General features: G+C 40.1%; 1 pseudogene; it reads left to right on the top strand.

Moving 5' to 3' along the window:
• The window catches only part of LOC132835807 (granzyme A-like), a 30,369-nt pseudogene that overhangs the window by 1,421 nt on the left and 13,315 nt on the right, over positions 1–15,633 (top strand).

Genomic DNA, 15,633 nt, shown 5'->3' on the forward strand with positions numbered 1-15,633 from the left:
CCAAGTTTAGTGGTCCCAATCTAATTGAGAAAAAGTTGAGTCAGGTAAACTATCTGGTAAAGATGCCAGATAGAAAACAACTGTATTGGGTATGTCACATGAATACATTGAAATCTTACGTTAATAGAGACAGAGAACTGGACAAACAGGTGTTAGTTACTGCCTCACAGAGTGAGGAATCAAATCCAGATGTCGTGGAGTTTGAAGTGCATCAAAATACGTTAAATAATGAGGAAGTGCTTGAGGAGTGGGATAGGCTAGTGAACCATCTGTCTGAAGAGCAAAGAATCCAGTTGAAAGGTTTGTTTCAGCAGTATAAAGACATATTCAGGAATAAGATGGGGAGGACTAATACTATTGTGCATGAGGTAAAACGAGGGAATGCTGTTCTGATAAAACAACACCCCTACAGAATTAATCCTGTCAAAGCCACACAGGTCCAGAAGGAAGTAGATCCGTGTTCAACAAAGATATCATCGAACCGAGTCTGAGTGGAGTTCGCCAATCATGTTAGTTCCCAAACCTGATGGGACTGAATGATTTTGTGTGGACTATCAGAAGGTCAATGAGGTAACAAAATCAGACTCATATTCAACACCAAGATTGGAGGACTGTGTAGACAAAGTTGGACAAGCCACTTGCATCACAAAGCTGGACTTAGTACGTGGTTATTGCCAAGTACCTTTATCAGAGAAGGTGAAAGAGGTTTCTGCATTTGTAACCCTACTTGGGCTATATCAATTCAAAGTAGTGCCCTTTGGAATGAAGAATGCACCGACTACATTCCAAAGACTCGTGGACAGAGCTGTGGCTGGATTAACAAACTGTACAGTTTATCTGGATGATGTAGTGATCTTTAGCAAGTCATAGAAAGATCACATGGTACAGTTGGCAGAGCTCTTTGAATGAATACGAGAAGCAAAACTGGTGATAAACTTAAAGAAAACAGAATTCATGAAGGCAGAGTTAATGTTCTTGAGACATGGAAGGTTGACCCCAAGGAATGTGCAGACAAGGGCCATCGAAAAATTTCCATGACCAACCGCAAAGAAAGAGGTGCATCAATGTTTGGGATTAAGTGGATCCTACTGGAAGTTTGTTTCGAATTTCAGCAGCGTGGTAGCACCTCTGACGGATTTACTGAAGAAAAGCACAAAACTTCACAGGAAAGAACAATGTCAGGAGGTATTTGAGAATTTAACAGCAGTGTTAACCACCACACCAGTTTTAGCTACACAAATTTTTTGAAGCCCTTCAAAGTTACAGTCAATGCTAGCAATATAGGAGTTGGAACTGTACTACTACAGGAAGATGATGACGGAATTGAATGGCCAATTGGCTCCATTTCAAAGAAACTCAACACCCACTAGAGAAAATACTCTACCATCGAAAAGGAATTGTTGAGATTGGTACTGGTCTTACAACATTTTAATGTTTATGTGATGAACAATGTGCCCAAAACTGTTGTGAACACGGATCACAATCCTCTTACATTCTTGCAAAGATTTAAAGATAAAAATATGAGACTATTTTGTTGAGTCTTATGTTACAGACATTTAATACACAAACCGTACAAGTTGTGGGTCGTAAAAATGTGATAGCAGATGCTGACACTCTGGGAAGGGAACCCTCCCTCCACTGCTGACACTCCGGGAAAGGGAACAATCCGACTGCTGACACTGCAGGAAGGGGACCGCTCCCTTCACTGACACTCCAGGAAAAGGACTGCACCCACTGGTAACACTCCGATAAAGGGACCTTTCCCACTGCAAAAACTCCAGGAAAGGGGCTGTTCCCACTGCTGACACTCCGGGAAAGGGACTGCTCTTACTGTTAATACTCCTGGAAAGGGACCACTCCCATTGCTAACACTCTGGGAAGGGGACTGCTCCCACTGCTGACACTCCAGGAAGGGGATCGCTCCCCCCACTGCTGACATGCCAGGAGTGAGACTGATGCCAGCAAGAAGGAAGAAAACAAGAAAAAAAAGAAGCAAAAGTAAATGAAAGAGAGAGAAAGAAGAAAGGCAGATGGAAGCAGATAGGCCCCTGACTAAGAACAAAGGCACGAGTATGACAACTCCACTGCCACCATCTTGGAACAAGCCTAGTGTCCCAATTAATGGCTGCTTCCTGGCATTGATGTTTCTGAATGCAGGAGCAATTAGCAAAGGAGTGATGACATCACTGCCATGGTGGCAATGTGCTTCCTGGATCATCAATTCAAGCAAGGGACCCTTATAATGGCCGTCACTCCCTCATTAAACATCTCAAAATGTCACCTCCCCAAGTTGGTGTCTAATCTAAAGGATAATTAGAGATGGTTAATAAATGCCTGGCCAACAATACTCACATGCCCTGAACCAATAATAAAATGCAAATTGGCATTGCTCTAAATCCCCACTGAAACTAATCATGTTGAAAAAGAACGCCATTTCCCAACACCAATAGGAACAGACAATAACAAGATCGCAGGTTTTATCACTTTTACAGTAAAATACAAATGTAAACCGATGAAAAACAAACATCACTTATCTAGAACCTAATACATCAAACTAAGAAATAGATGAATTTTGCATTAGCTAACTAATGCAATAAGAATGTGCTTTACAAAACACTTCCCCAGATCGCTTTCCTTCTGGCAGATATGTAGATTTATAAGAATAGTTTCATAGTTTCTCCCAGCTCACCAATAGTTCCATTTCTCTGTCATAGTATCATAGAGATGTACAGCACGGAAACAGACCCTTCAGTCCCACTCGTCCATGCCAACCAGGTATCCTAAAATACTCTAGTCCCATTTGCCAGGACATGGCTGATATCGCTCTAAAACCTTCCCATTCATATGCCCATCCAGATGTTGTAAATGTTGTAATTGTACCAGCCTCCACCACTTCCTCTGGCAGTTCATTCTATACAAGCACAATTCCCTTTTGCGTGATGTCAGATTGAAAACTCCAGTATCCTTTGATAATTGCTCTAGTCAGCCTGATATTTCTAATCCAATTATTCAAAGTATTGCACACATCTACAGTTAGGAACATAGAAATAGGAGGAGATTAGTCAGCCCATCGAGCCTGCTACACCATTCAGTTAGATCATCCTGACTAACGACATCAATGCTGCTTCGCTGCACTCTCTCCATATCATTCGTGCCCAATGATTGAGCTTCCATAATTGTCTACGATAGAGAAAGTCCTCCTCACTTTCTGTGCCAAAGTAATATGATTGAAAATGTTTGCTTTAAATGGAACATTACACTTAGATAAACGCATGCATATTTTCTTTTCTAATTATCTTTAAATTCTTACAAAATGCAGCTACTGCAACAACTGAAGTAAACATTGCATGCATGGGATGCACATCACTGATCTTTAGCACAGCCCAAACTGCCGTTACAGAATACTGTGAAGCTGGAAACTGAGACCATACATTCAGAAACAAATTTGACCTAATCAACAGCTTGATTACTTGAAGTTCATTCAAATTTCAATGTGTAGACATGATGATCATATGTTAGAGGTGATGAACTGAAGTTATGAGACTGCAGTAAGTTTAGAAACGGTGCCCACATGAATCATATTCCAAGTTCCTGATTTTCCTTTATAATTAAAATTAAAACAACATCCTAGCTCTTGTGCTTGATTGATTTGCAATGCAATGATTTTGATATATATATCAATATATAGATCTATAGGCATCATTGAGTTGTTGTACTAAAAGTGTGAACAGGTACTCAAAAAAATATTAACAAAGCAATGAAAAGCGGAAACTTCAATAAATGTTGTGAAGAGGATTTTAGCTTGAACCACATTTATTGCAAGAGTCACACAAGAGAAAGGCTGGCATTGTACATTTGGTGGGTTTCTTAAAAAATCAAAAGTTTATCTACAGGCAGCATTGAAAACCACATGCTACAACACATCATGTTGTTTAACTAAGAGTTATTGTAGAGAGTGTAAATCATTGCTAACAAATGCATTGAGGTTTTTCAAATAAAGGCAACTCATTTCCCTCCTTTAGTGCTAGACATAAAGTATTTTCTGCATCTGTTCAAAGGGTTTTCTGTTTTGAATTTTCCGAAAAATGGTTTGAGGTGATTGAATAACTGATAACTACTTTGTTGATAGTGGTCATGTTTTGGGAGTCAAATGATGTGTTGTTCACTAAAGAATTCCTAGCATCTGACCTGCTCTTGTAGCCACAGTATTCATATGGCTGGTTCAGTTCAATTTCTGCTCAGTAAGAGCCCCTAAGTTAATAGTGGGGCAATTCAGCCATGGCAATGCCATAGAAAATGCATGGGCAATAGTTGATGATTCTGTCTCATTGGGGATGGTCACTGGCTGATGATTCTGTGACAAAATGATTATTTATGATTTACCATTCCAAGCCTGTTGTTGACCAGGTCTTGCAGCATTTGAACATGGCCTGCTTCAGTACCTGAAGGATCCTGAATGGTGCTAAACATTATGTATTCATCAGAAAACATCCCCACTCCTGACCATATGATGGAGGAAAGGTCATTGATGAAGCAGCAGAAGATGGTTGGGTCTAGATCATTACCCTGAAGAACTCTTTCAGAGGTGTCCTGGAGCTGAAATGACCAACCTCCAACAACCACATCCATTTCCCTAAGTGCCAGGTATAACTCCAGCCAGCAAAGTGATTCTCATTAAATTCCAGTTTTATCAGGTCCTTGAAATCATAATCTATCAGCTGGGGTTTTGACATCAAGGGCAGTCATTCTTTACCTCATCTCTTTGCTTTTTTTTCTAGGTTTGAATCAATGCTGCAAGGAGGTCAGGAACAGAGTAGGTCTGGTTGAATCCAAACTGAATGTCAGTGAGTAGGTTATCATTGAGTAAGTGCAACTTAACACCTGACCGCTTCCATCATTTTATCAATGAATGAGAGTAAACTAATGTAGAGGTGATTGTCCATGGTCAATTTGTACTACATTCTGTGTACAAAACATGCCTTGGCAATTTTGGTGTTTAGATTACTTACACCTTTGGTCCAACAAGTCCACACCAACCCTACGAAGAGCAACCCACCCAGACCTATTCCCCTATATTTACCCCATTTTCTATCTGTATTTAGGATAAAATCTTCCACGATAATTTCTGTACACTATTGACAAACTACCATTCTATACTCCCTGGTACATGGTCTTAAAGTGTGGTTGCTGTTAGGGAACATGTAACAACTTTCACGAGTGACCTCTTGCCTTAATCAGTCTCTCGTCTACCCAGATTGCTTCTATATCCCATTTCCTGAATTTTGGTCATCCCTCTGTATTGTACTCACATCATGTTTTATTAACAAAGCCATTCTTCCACTTATTTCTAGTTCAATATTATATACGTTTTAATATGCGGGTCTCCATTTAGGCCATCCTACAGCCTACTATTGTAGTTTAAAATTGTGGTTCATCTAACATACAATTTTCAGAATAAATAAAGGCAAGGCTTCCTCAAAAAGTATCGCAATTCAATATTTTATACAGCTATCATAGAATCGCTGATTCCTGATGAAGGGCTTATGCTCGAAACGTCGAATTCCCTATTCCTGAGATGCTGCCTGGCCTGCTGTGCTTTAACCAGCAACACATTTTCAGCTGTGATCTCCAGCATCTGCAGACCTCATTTTTTAATCATAGAATCGCTACAGTGCAGAAGCAGGCCATTCGGACCATCAAGTCCAATCAAGAACAAAAAGCTAATCAAATAACAACCGAGTAACTACTGCCAATTGTCATAACAAAACCCACCAGGTTCACCGATTTCTTTTTGGAAACGAAATCTGGCATCCTTATCTGGTCTGGCCTGCATGTAACTGCAGACCCACAGTAATCTGGTTACTCTTATCTGCCTTGTTATTAATTCAAGATGCTCAATAAATGCTGAACTAGCCAGCAATGCCCACACTCCATGAACAATATTATTTTTTAAAAGCACTTATATCACATTTCCTTATCAATAAACAGATTCCACTGCTATCCCTTTCATACTTTCATTAGTTCCAGGATATTTGTTACCACTGTCAGCCTCAATACTCCCTCTAAGGTGCACAACTCTGTCTGAGCAACCAGTGCAAAGTTCCATGTATGGTGATCGGCACTTAGTTCCTGTCACATATGGACCTTGGAAGCCTGTGTCACCAGAGAGAAGATGAGGCAGAACACTGCTAACAATGTACTTCCTTATCACCTCATGATTGTTGATCAAACTGATAAGGTTGTTCAGTTTTCCAAACTTACATCCTGAGTTGGGTTCCCACAGAATTGGCTACATTTCCCAATGTGCTTAGGAAAGGGGCTCATAGCTACAAAGGTCTATTCTGAGCTTTGTTGTACATTTAAATAGGAAACCTAATCAATTGTCTCATTAATTAAGGAAAACCAGGATTAGTACAGATCATTTTTCATTAAAATGCTTGAGCTTTTGATTAGGATTGACGGAGAGGATTGATGTTAATACTGTTGGTGTGATGAACAAGGACTTCCAAGAGGCATTTAACAAGGCATCACACTGCAGATTTTGACTAAACTACGGTTCATGGAATAAAAAGGACAGTCACAAAATGAATATAAAAACTGACTGAATTACAGAAAACAGGGGTCACTGCATTTTGGACTGGAGGTTTGCAACAGAGTTTCCAGATGTCAATGTTAGGAGCCTGTTTTTCCAGATATAAACCAATGACCTAGAGCGTCTTGGAGTTCCTTGTTCATCACATCAACAGTATTAACATCAATCCTCTCCATCAATCCTAATCAAAAACTCAAGCATGTTAATGAAAAATGATTTGCACGAATCCTGGTTTTCCTTAAATAACGTGGATTCCTAAACTGTTTGAAGTCAGACAATTGATTAAGTTTCCTATTTAAATGTACAACAATAGCTCAGAATAGACCTATGTAGCTTTGAGCCCCTTTCCTAAGCACATTGGGAAATGTAGCCAATTCCGTGGGAACCCAACGAAGGATGTAAGGTTGGAAAACTGAACAACCTTATCAGTTTGATCAGACATTTCTCTCTGATATATGAAATTATGCATGCTTCCTGAGACACTTCACAATTTGTTGTGAATTTTGATTAGAAATGTTAAATTTTCCTCTTACATCTTTCGATAATTTTATTTGAGGCATTTATTTTTTCAAGGTTCTTCAGGTTACTAAGTTGACATCCCTGGCTGTCAATATAGTTAAGCAGTAATTTTAAAGAAGCTGCTGTGAGTTATTGCTGTGCATGTGCATCTTGAAACAATTCATCCAATTGATAAAGGAAGTGAATTTTGAAGATAGTGAAAGTGGTGTCAGTCAAGTGGTTCAATGTCTTGAATGATATTGAACTTTGATTGTTACTAGAGCTGCACCTATCTAGCCAAGAAACATGGATACTGTGCAAGTGGCAGGCAATGATGACACGGTGGCTCAGTGCTTAGCACTGTTGTCTCATAGTGGCAGGGAGCTCGGTTTGATTTCACCTGCAGGTAACTGTCCGTGTAAAATTTACATATTCTCCCCACTTCATCCAGGTGCTCCAGTTTCCTCCCTCAGTCCAAAGATGTGCAAGCTAGGTGGGTTGGCCAGGCTACATTGCTCATCGTGTCCAGAGATGTGAAGGCTAGGTGGATTAGTGATGATTCAGGGTTACAAGGATAGGGTAGCTGGGTGAGATGCTTTCAGAGGGTAAGTATGAATTTGATGGATGGAATTGCATGCATCCACACTGGAGTGAATCTTTTATCTTCATCAGGAAAGAGTCTACCCATTGCTCCTTGACAGTCGATGGCATCACCAACACTCAATTCTCCCACTATCAACTTCCTGGGGTTACCACTGATCAGGATCTGAACTGGCCTTCTATATAAATATAGTGGCTATAAGATTAGGTTAGAGGCTAGGAATCCTTCAATGCATAACTCATCTCCGGTGCCTTTCCACCATCAGACATTTGATGGAATAGTCCCCATTTGCGGGCACAGGCACAGCTCCAACAGCACTCAAGAAACTTCACGCCATCCAAGATAAAACAAGCCACTTGATTGTCACTACATCTGCAAGCATTCACTCCTACCACCAATAACATATAATAGCAACAACATGTATCATCTACATGCTTCACTATAGGAATTCACCAATTGGGACAGCACTTTCTCAACCAATGACTACTATTATCTAGAAGGACAAAGGCAGCAGATACATGGGAACACCCACACCTACAGTTCCCCTGTAAGCCACTCACCATTCGGACCTGGAAATATTTTGGCATTCCTTCTGTGTCACTGGGTCAAATCCTGGAATTCTCTCCCTACCAATATTGCAGGTCTACCCACAGCACATGGATTGCAAAGGATTCAGAAGGAAGATCACCACCATCTTCTCTAGACATGGGCAATAAATGTTGAGCCAGTGAGTTGCGCCAAAATCCCATGAACGAATTTTTATAAATCTCCACTTCTGACCTTATCATGGAGAAAATGTTATTAATAAAACAATTGAAGATGGTTGGGATTAGGACACTACCCTGAGGAACTCTGACATTGATGGCTTGCACCAAGACAACATGCCTTCAAAAATGACAACCATTTGCTTTTGCGTTAGATGTGGCTGCAGTTTGAAAATTTACCCCTGACAACGCTGATGTTAAATTTAACTGAAGTTCCTTGATGTCACACTAAGTTAAATGCTTCCTTAATATCAAGGGCAGTTACTGTTACCTCAATTTCCATATCATGTTTTAGTTATGTTACAATTCTATAAAACTATATCGCATTTAAACATACCTTGGAAGTGAGTATGAGAGGAATCCTATTTAAAGATGTATTCATCGTCATTTAGTGCCCATTTCATTGATTTAATAACCTCACAATATTGGATTACTTACAGCGTGGAAACAGGCCCTTCGGCCCAACATGTCCACACCGACCCGCCGAAGCGCAACTCACCCATACCCCTACATTTACCCCTTACCTAACACTACGGGCAATTTAGCATGGCCAATTCACCTGACCCGCACATCTTTGGACTGTGGGAGGAAACCGGAGCACCCAGAGGAAACCCACGCAGACACGGGGAGAACGTGCAAATTCCACACAGTCAGTCGCCTGAGTCAGGAATTGAACCCGGGTCTCAGGTGCTGTGAGACAGCAGTGCTAACCACTGTGCCACCGTGCCGCCCATTATCTATTTTTTAAATACAGATCATGGTGTGGAAATTATTGGGGGTCATAAAGTTAAACCCCATTCAAAACCTTACATGGTCTCTATCCAAAATTACAATCGTGAAACAAAACATTATGAACAACATTGTGGAGGGGCTTTGATCTGTCCGAAATGGATACTGACAGCAGCATGTTGTAAAAGGTAAGTTGACATGTGCATGTGTACAAATGAGGTATTATTATGATTACTGACTTGCATTTATAAATTTCGTGTCTCCCACACCCAGAACACATCAACTACTACGAGTTTACTTTCATCGATGATCTTACTGATAAACGGCAAAACATGATATGGCTCTTTAATGTGAGCATGATTTACTTTGATAAGTCTGTCATCAAAAATTCATGATAACTCAAAATCATGTCTTCAAGAATATCTTTGTCTCCGTCTGTGTGTGCACTAATAAGCTTGCTGGATCATTGATTTGTATAGATTTAAAAAGAACAAATACTATTCCAGTGATGACATATTAATTATTTTGCTGTATTTTCACATGTCAACATTATCAGAAATGTGATTATTTTCCTAACATTCTGAGAAACTTACAGTTTGTACAAAACAACCATTGCACATACTAGGTTTAACTTGCATGAATAATGGCTTGGTGATACCAACATCATGTCCTCTTATCAAAGTAAAGTATGTTCATAATTATTCACTGAGTCTGATTTCATGAATATGGCCCTTGTTATTGGAGCCTTACACTCCAGCTACAAGGATCACAAAATCACCAATGAAGCTTTTTCACAGTAGCAGGCAGTTAGCAAATGGCCAGGACTGAACCATACATAATGGAACACAACTTGGGCAATTCTTGTTGGGATTGTGCTTATAGAAACAGAAATTAACTTGGGATCAGCATAAATTGAGTTTGGTATGGTATTGATGTTGAGCTGTGGAATGGGCAGGAACATCATCTGTTTCTTTCAGTGCCTGTGAAAAATGGAAGATATGGGCTAAGACTGAGATTCTCTACATTGGGAATTTCTCAGATCCAGCATTGCTAACATCATTGACAGGGGTACACGTGGTGGTATGGGAGAACACAAGTGACACTGAGGGTAAGGATTGGCCAATTACCTCACACATTTTGCAGGGTGACAGGTCAGATATGCTCTCCCAACGAGATTTTCCACATTGAGTATTTTTCAACTGTTTTCAATTTTATTTTCAATGTCTAGATAAGCATCACAGTGGTGACTCGGTGATTCAGTGGTTAGCTCTGCTGTCTCACAACACCAGGGACACAGATTCAATGCCAGCTTCAGGTGACTGTGTGTGTGGAGTTTGCACATTCTCCCTGTTCTGTGTGGGTTTCCTCTGGGTACTCTGGTTTCCTCCTACCATCCAAAGATGTGCAGATTAGGTCAATTGGCCATGTAAATTGCCCTGCACTGTCTAGGCTTTGCAGGTTAAGTGGATTAGACATAGGAAATGCAGGGTTTTAGGGATTGGATTGGGTCTGGGTGGGAATATTCCTCTGAGGGGTAGTGTGAACTCCATGGGCTGAATGACCTGCTTCACACTATAGAGATTCTATGAAAAGCCATACTTCCCATTGTGTGTATGTTTTTCATTGTAATTTACATGCTGCATAAATGCTAAGCTAAAGGAAAAATGTAATTACTGGATGTTTGAAGAAAAAAGACAACATTCTGGAAGCAGTCTGAAGAAGCATTTCAATAAGATGACAATTTTTCAGGTACTGACTGAGCTGCAATTTAAATGCAACACTAATGTACATTGGTATGGAACACAGGTGAGAGACATGCATAATTGCTTACAGAAAAAATGCAAAGATATAGTATAGATTGTAGCAAATTCTTGGCATAGACAGGTTGAACCAAATGGTCTTTTTCTGCATTGTACATTCAAGTTTTGACTTCGGTATGAAATGAATAGTAAATATTACGCGTTGCTCCATTTTGTTCAGCTAGTTATTCTTACACTGTTTGAAATCTCGATTGTTTCTTTTCTCATGATTGCCTCAAACTTGTTTTTTTTATGAAAATGAGGAATAATTATCTGTCCATCTGATGATATGCAGGGAAGGACCTCTTCAAGTCATTCTTGGAGCACATTCTCTTTTACACAATGAGAAAAGTCAGCAAAAACTGCAGATTAAGAAGCCACACCCCCATCCACAGTATAACAACAAAACTATAGAAAATGATATCATGTTACTCAAAGTATGAATTTTAATAACATTGTTCCATTTCTTGTGTGGTGTTCCAAGTTATTAATTTAAATAAACAAATGTTTTATTTCAAAGGGAAGTAACAGCTTTATGTGTTCAATTTCTTAAGAGTTAATTTAATGGATATAAATTTATTGAAGTCTGTCAGTTTTATCAATTAAGGTACAGCAAACATTAAGATTCAGACACATGGAAGAATACAGTTTTTGTGCTGTATTTCTTCAGGTGTGAGAACTGATAATGAGTCTGCCTGGCTTTGAAAGGGAATCAAATTTGAACATGATTGTGTCACAGAAACACAGAACTTTTATGGAATGGAAGAGACCATTCAACCCATTGAGCCTGCACTGACTCTCAAACAACTATCATTACTTTGAGCCAATCATCTGCTTTTTCCCTTCCCTTACACACTAACCATCTGATATCCATTTGAATAGAGTCATAGAGTCATTCAGTACGGAAACAGAACCTTCGGTCCAACCAGTCCATGCAGAACAAAATTCCAAACTAAATTAGTTCCACCTACTTGATCCTAGCCTATATTCCTCAAATCTTTCTTATTCATGTACTTATCCAAATGTCTTTTAAAAGTTGTAATTATATCCGCATCTACCACTTCCTCAGGAAATTCATTCCACATGCAAATCACTCTCTGTGCAAAAAATTTGCCCTTCATGCCTTTTTTCAACTTCTCTCTTATCATGTTAAAAATATATCCCCTAGTCTTGAAATCCCCCAATCTAGGGAAAAAAATAACGACCACTAACCCTGGATGTAAGTATGCTCGCTGAGCTGGAAGGTTCATTTTCAGATGTTTCATCACCTTACTAGGTAACATCATCAGTGAGCCTCCGATGAAGTATTAGTGTCAGTGACCCACTTTCTATTTATGTGTTTAGGTTTCCTAGGGTTGGTGATGTCATTTCCTGTTCTTTTTCTCAGAGGGTACTGAGTGGAATCCAAGTCGATGTGTTTGTTGATAGAGTTGCGGTTGGAATGCTTCTAGGAATTCTCATGCATCTCTCTGTTTGGCTTGTCCTGGGATGGTCCCAGTCGAAGTGATTTCCTCCCTCATCTGTATGTCAGGATACTAGTGAGAGAAGGTCATGTCTTTTTGTGGCTAGTTGGCATTCATGTATCCTGGTGACTAGTTTTCTGCTTGTTTGTCCAATGTAGTGTTTGTTACAACTCTTGAACGGCATTTTGTTAATGAATTTAGTTTTGATTGTTATCTCTATGGGGTCTTTTGATTTCATTCGCTACTGTTTTAGTGTGCTGGTTAATTTGTGGGCTACCATGATGCCAATAGGACTGAGTAGTCTGGCAGTCATTTCTGAGATGTCTTTGATGTAGGGGAGAGTTGCTAGGGTTTCTGAATGCATTTTGTCTATTTGTTTTGGTTTGTTGCTGAGAAATCAGTGGACTGTGTTCATTGGGCACCCATTCATAGGGAGGAACTGTTCCTGCACATAAGGAAAAACAATCAGAAGGTATAGACTTAAAGTGATGTGCAAAAGAAGCAAAGGTGAGGTGAGAGAAATGCTTTCCACGCAGCAAGAAGTTAGGGTATAGAATGTACTGTTTAGAAATGTGGCGGAGGCATGTTCAATTGAAGCATTGTACAACAAATAGGTGTAGGACTTATCCTATTAGTGGTAGGGTCTTCATTAATTGGACAAACAGGCAGAAAACTGGCCACCAGGATACATGGACATCAACTAGCCACAAAAAGCCATATCCCACTCTCACTCATAACCTTACATACAGATGAGGAAGGACACCACTTCGATAGTACATGGGAAATCATGTCTCACAAACTTGATTGATTTCTTTGAAGAAGTAACAAAGATGATTGGTGAGGACAGAGCAGTAAATGTGATCTATATGGATTTCAGTAAGGCGCTCGACAAGGTTCCCCATGGGAGACTGATTAACAAGGTTAGATCTCACAAAATACAGGGAGAACTAGCCATTTGGATACAGAACTGGCTCAAAGGTAGAAGACAGAGGGTGGTGGTGGAGGGTTGTTTTTCAGACTGGAGACCTGTGACCAGTGGAGTGCCACAAGGATCAGTACTGGGTCCTCTACTTCTTGTCATTTACATAAATGATTTGGATGCGAGCATAAGAGGTACAGTTAGTAAGTTGCAGATGACGCCAACATTGGAGATGTAGTGGACAGTGAAGAGGGTTACCTCAGATTACAACAGGATCTTGACCAGATGGGCCAATGGGCTGAGAAGTGGCAGGTGAAGTTTAATTCAGATAAATGTGAGGTGCTGCATTTTGGGAAAGCAAATCTTAGCAGGACTTATACACTTAAAGGTAAGGTCCTATGGAGTGTTGCTGAACAAAGAGACCTTGGAGTGCAGGTTGATAGCTCCATGAAAGTGGAGTCTCAGGTAGATAGGATAATGAAGGCGGCATTTGGTATGCTTTCCTTTATTGGTCAGAGTATTGAATACAGGAGTTGGGAGGTCATGTTGTGGCTGTACAGGACATTGGTTAGGCCACTGTTGGAATATTGCGTGCAATTCCAGTCTTCTTCCTATAGGAAAGATACTGTGAAACTTGAAAGGGTTCAGAAAAGATTTACAAGGATGTTGCCAGGGTTGGACGATTTGAGCTGCAGCGAGAGGCTGAACAGGCTGGGGCTGTTTTCCCTGGAGGGTCAGAGGATGAGGGGTGATCTTATAGAGGTTTACAAAATCATGAGGGGCATGGGAGTCCAGAACTAGAGGGCATAGGTTTAGAGTGAGAGGGGAAAGATATAAAAGAGACCTCAGGGGCAACATTTTCACACAAAGGGTGGTACGTGTATGGAATGAGCTGCCAGAGGAAATGGTGGAGGCTGGTACAATTGAAACATTTAAGAGGCATTTGGATAGGTATATGAGTAGGAAGGGTTTGAAGGGATATGGGTCGGAGGGAGGTGGGACTAGATTGGGTTGGGATATCTGGTCGGCATGGATAGTTTGGACCAAATGGTCTGTTTCCATCTGTACATCTCTATGACTCTATGACTGGGACAATATATCCATCCTAGGACAAGCCAAACAGAGACACGTACAACAATTCCTAGAAACATGACACTCCAACAAGAACTCTATCACATTGACTTGGACCCTATTTACCACCCTCTGAGAAAAAAAAAGAAAATAACATCATCACAGGAACTGACGTTATCATGGGAAATGATGTCACCAACCCAAGGAAACCTAAACACATAAATAGAAAGCGGGTCACTAACAACAGTGCCTAGCCGAAGGCTCACTGATGATGATATCTAGTATGGTGACAAAACATATGAAAACAATCCTTCCAGCTCAGCCAGAAAACTTATATCCAGAACCTTCTCAAAACTCGCTACCATTAACTCTATCTATATCCTTCATTATTTTATAAATTTCCATAAGGTCACCTCTCAAACCCCTATGCTCCAGTGAACAAAGTCCCAGCCTATCCAGCCTTTCCTTATAACTCAAATCTTCCATCCCAGCAACATCCTGATAAATCTCTTCTGACCTTTCTCCAGTTTAATAATATCCTTCCTCTAACCGAGTGGACAGAGACACCCAGGTCCCTCTGTTCCTGCAGCTCATTTAGAATTCTACCCTTCATTTTATCTTGTACACAATATTCCAGAAGAGGCCTCAGCATTGCCCTGTACAACCTCAACAACACTTCCCAACTCCTATACTAAAGGACTGAGCAGTGAAGGCAAGCATGCTAAATGTCTTTTTAATTTCCCTGTCTGTATCTGATGCAAAGTTCAAAGAATTATGTACCTGAACGCTTCTGTCCCTCTCATCTACAACTTACCCAAGGCCCTGTCATTAATAGTATAAGTCCTACCCTTATTTGTTGTAAAATGCTTCAATTGAGCATGCGTCCACCATAAATCCAGGCAGTACATTCTATATACTAACTTTTTACTGTTTGAAAAACATTTCTCTCACCTCACCTTCACTTCTTTTGCATATCACTTTACATCTATACCCTCTGATTATTATTTCTTTACATGCAGTAACAGTTCCTCCCTATCTACTCTATCAAGCCCACTCATAATATTGAAAACATGCATCAAATCTCCTCATTGCCTTCTTCTCTCCGAGAAGAATAGTTCCAACTTCATCAAATGACCCTCAAAATTGAAGTTTTTCATTCCTGTAATATATTTGTAAATTCCATCTGCACTGTCTTTC

This window comes from Hemiscyllium ocellatum, chromosome 1, assembly GCF_020745735.1.
Source record: "Hemiscyllium ocellatum isolate sHemOce1 chromosome 1, sHemOce1.pat.X.cur, whole genome shotgun sequence".
NCBI lineage: Eukaryota > Metazoa > Chordata > Chondrichthyes > Orectolobiformes > Hemiscylliidae > Hemiscyllium > Hemiscyllium ocellatum.